Genomic DNA, 4773 nt, shown 5'->3' on the forward strand with positions numbered 1-4773 from the left:
AAACGAGATTTTTCTCATTTTTCACAAACCCTCAATTAGAACTCGGTTTAGGGGCGATTTCAAAGGAGCTTTTCACGATTTCGAACTGGGTAAGTGTTCTTTATCATATAGTGATTATATTTCATAAATCCATGTCTATATTCATAATTTATTTTGGATTTAGATGGAAGAAATTGGAATTCTTGTAAAACTTTCTAAAAACGAAAATTTTAGATTTGAAGGTACGTTTGACATTGGAATTTGATAATTTTGTATGGTTGGACTCATCTCGGAATAGGTGTTCGGATTTCGTAAGTTTTTCCGAGATTTGAGAATTGGGCCCCACGGTCGATTTTTAAAATAAATTTTGAATTTTAATCCGGAAAATTAGTAAATTCATATGGAATTAATTCCTACGATTCGTATTGAATATATTGAATTATTTATGATGAGATTTGAGGATTTCGAACACTAATTCGCGAGGCAAGGGTGTATTGGAAACTTGAAATTTGGTTGCGAAGCGAGGTAAGTGTCGTGGTTAACCTTGACAAGAGGGAATAAAACCCCTGAATAATTTGCTATGTGAATTTCATGTGCAACAATGTATAGGCAAGGTGACGAGTGCCTATACTTTGTCAATTTAATTGGTTGCTTAATTATTTAAACATATTAAATTATTTTAAGACACGAATTAATTGTTATAATAATTGTTTCTTTCCTATATTTTGTCAAATATAAATTCTTGAATTTCTGCAATAATTATTACATGCTTATTTTATTTATGTGTCTTAATTGCTACTTGACATTTAACAAATTAAATATTAAACTGCCTATTTTCTCCTTGATTTCCACAATAAATTGCTACTTGTCATTGTTTATTTCATAAATAAATCATAATTATTATATGCTTCTTGTACTATAATTTTATATTAATTGTTGTATTTATTGTGAAAATTTCTTTTATAAGAATTGGTAAATGAATATATTTGAGGAGCGGGTTGCACGCCGCAACGGAAATAAAAATGAATATATTAGAGGAGCGGGTTGCACGCCGCAACAAAATTTATTGAAATGAATATATTGGAGGAGCGGGTTGCACTCCGCAACAGAATTGAATATGAATATATTGTGGGATCGGGTTGCATGCCGCAATAGACTTGTTGAATGTCTATATTGGGGGATCAGATTGCACGCCGCAACATAATTGATTGAAATGAATATATTTGAGCAGCGGGTTTTACGCCGCAACGGAAATTGATGGAAATAATAATTGGTTATGACTGCTGAATTGACTTCAACTGTTAAAATGAGTTACCTGATTTATTTCTATTATTGTTGTTATTACTATTATTGCGTACAGGTTAATGTAAGTTACTTGCCTTAGCCTTGTCACTACTTCGTCGAGGTTAGGCTCGCCACTTACCAGTACATGGGGTCGGTTGTACTGGTACTACAGTTTGCACTTCTTGTGCAGATTTCAAAGATGGTCCCATCGGCGTATCATAGACTTGCTCGGATTTCAGCTACTCAAAGGAGACTTGAGGTATAACTGCACAGCGTCCGCAGTTCTAAAGTCCACGTCTACCTTATTTTAGCTGTATGTTTGCTCTAAGACAACTTTATTTTATTCAGACATTTATTTGTATCATTCTAGAAGCTTGTGCACTTGTGACACCAATTCTGGGATGGTATTTAGACATCGCTATTTTTATGGATTATTCATTACAATTTAGAATTTACTTCCGCATTTGTTTCTTTGTTATTAATCAATTTGAAATTGTTTTAAAATGGATAATATTATTCTAACGTTGGCTTGCCTAGCCAGTGAAATGTTAGGCGCCATCACGGTCACAAAGGTGAGAATTTCGGGTCGTGACAGGTTCAAAAGCTGAGATCAAAGAACATAGCTTCAGTGAAAGTGCATTGGAGAGGCTAGCCAGTCAGAGAAGCGACTTGGGATATTGAGCGGGAGATGCGGAGAAAATATCCACACCTATTTGATACTCCAGAAATGATTCTAAACCCATTCGAGGACGAACATTTGTTTAAAAGGGGAGAATGTAATGACCCGTGCGGTCGTTTTAAGTATTACATCCTTTTTCCCCCATTTACTACTCAATTTATGCTTTACAGTTGTTATATTACTTGTCGAGGGTAATTGGTTTGGGCCCGATGAGGTTTTGAAATGAATTTAGACACGTAATCTCATAATTGAAAACTTAAGTCGGAAAAGTTGACCAGATATTGACTTATGTGTAAACGGCACCGAATTTGATTTTTGACGGTTCCATTAGCTCCGTCCAGTGATTTTGGACTTAGGAGCATGTCCAGATTGTGATTTGGAGGTCCGTAGTGGAATTAGGCTTGAAATGGAGAAAGTAGAAATTTTGGGAAGTTTGACCAGGGAGTTGACTTTTTGATATCGAGGTCGGAATACGATTCTAGAAATTGGAATAGGTCCGTTATGTCATTTATGACTTGTGTGCAAATTTTGAGGTCAATGAGACGTGATTTGATAGGTTCCGGCATCGTTTGTAAAAATTGGAAGTTTTAAAGTTCATTAGGCTTGAATATATGTTCGATTTGTGTTTATGATGTTGTTTGAGGTGATTTGAGGAATCAACTAAGTTTGTATAATATTTTGGGACTCTATGGTATTTTTGGTTGAAGTCCCGGGGCCCTCGGGTGAGTTTCGGGTGGTTAAAAGATCAAGAATTGAAGTTGAGAGACTGTTGATTTTTGGCTGGTCTGGTTTCCTCCATTGCGTTCGCTAGAGGTGTCTCGCATTCGCGAATATAAAGAACTAAGAGGCTGGTAATATTTTTTCTTCGCATTCGCGAAGAGGAAGGGGCTTTCTCGAAGGGTTACACAGGTTGTGCATCGCGAACGTGAGAAGTGTTATGCGTTCGCGAAGAAAGGTCAGTAAAGGTACGTGTTCGCGAGTGGTTGAATGCGTTCGCGTAGAAAGCAATTGAGGCAGTAGAACTTTGTGCTTCGCGAACGTGAGGGAAGTGTCGCATTCATGAAGAAGGAATCTAGGTGGATCGAAATTTTTGCTTCGCGAACGCGAGGCAGTGGCCGTATTCGCGAAGGAGAAATCACTCGGCTGAATGTTTAAGATCTGAAAATGGGACTTCGTTCCATTTTCCTTTTTGTCGAATTGGAGCTCGGGAAGAGAGGAATTTTGGGAGATTTTCAAGAAAAATAACGGGGTAAGTGTTCTTAACTCAATATTGGTCAAATTAATAGGTGAATTAAGTTGGAAAATTTAGAAAACCCTCTTGGTTTAATTTGAAGATTTAAGGGTCAAATTGATGTCGGAATTTGGTAACATTTGTATGGTTAGACTCGTGGTTGAATGGGCTTTCGGGTTTTGAAACTTTTTTTGGGTTCCAAGACATGGGTCCACGAGCAATATTTGGGTGAAATTTCAGATTTTGTTGGAAAATTAGTATTGTATATGGAATTAATTCCTAAAATTTATTTTGACTGAATCGAATTATTTGTGGCTAGATTCGAGGCGTATGGAGGCCAATTCGCGAGGCAAAGGCATAGCAGAATAAAGATTTACACGGTTTGAGGTAAGTAACAGTTCTAAATTTGGTCCTAAGGGTATAAAACCCCGGATATTTATGATATGTAATTGGTCTTGAGGTGACGCACATGCTAGGTGACGGGCGTGTGGGCGTGCACCATTGGAATTATGACTTGGTCAATTACATGGAACTGTGTAGTTGAATAATTTATTGATTTCCGTACATTTTCCACGTACTAGAGAAATTAATCTATAAATCATGGTTAAACTATGTGTTGACAATGTTGGGACTCACAGAGGTCATGTACATGTTGAATTATCTGCTAAATTGCTGTTTCATACTCACTCACAATTATTATTGTATATTACATCTTAGTCTCTCTTATTCATTATTGATGCATCATATTATTGTTGTTGGGCTGCTTATCGTGATTTCTGAGAGCCCAAGAGACTGGATAGGTTGATGATTGAGTGAGGCCGAGGGCCTAATTGTGAGGATATTTATGGGATCGAGCTGCATGCCGCAACATGTTTCATTGATTATGTCATGATTGGCTTGTTATAGCGCTTAGGCTGAAAGAACCCCTCAGAAGTCCGTACACACACCCCCGGTGAGCGCAGGTATCTATTGAGTGCGAGTGTAACGATCCGATCGGTCTTTTTGAGCCCTAGCATGTCGTTCAGCAGTTTGAGGCCATGAGTAGCTTCACTTTAGGTATTATGACTTGTACGCGTGGTCTGAATTGACATTTTGGAAGTTCAGAGTTGATTTGGAAAGAAAATTCTCATTTTGGAAGCTTTAAGTTGAAAGAATTGACTAAGGTTGGATTTTTGAGTAAACGACCTCGGAATCGGGATTTGAAGTTTCCATTAGATTCATATGATGATTTCGGACTTGGGCGTATGTACGGATCGGGTTTTGGATGACCCGGGAGCATTTCGGCGCCTATTGTGGAAGTTGGAATTTTGGAAGAATTCCATAAATTTGGGTTGAAGTGCATTTCAATGTTATATATGTCCGTTTAGAATTCCGAGTCTGAGAATAGCTCTGTATGGTGATTCCGGTATTAGGAGCCCGTCCGGAAGTAGATTTAGAGGTTCGTAGGTCATGTTGGAGTCATTTGGCGAAGGTTGGAAATTTGGATAATTTTGAGAAGTTTGATCGGGATTTTGATATCGGGGTCGGATTCCGATTACGAAAGTTGGAGTAGGTCCGTAATGTCAATTATGCCTTGTGTGCAAAATTTTAGGTCAATCGG

Source organism: Nicotiana tomentosiformis, chromosome 9, assembly GCF_000390325.3.
Source record: "Nicotiana tomentosiformis chromosome 9, ASM39032v3, whole genome shotgun sequence".
NCBI classification, from domain to species: domain Eukaryota; kingdom Viridiplantae; phylum Streptophyta; class Magnoliopsida; order Solanales; family Solanaceae; genus Nicotiana; species Nicotiana tomentosiformis.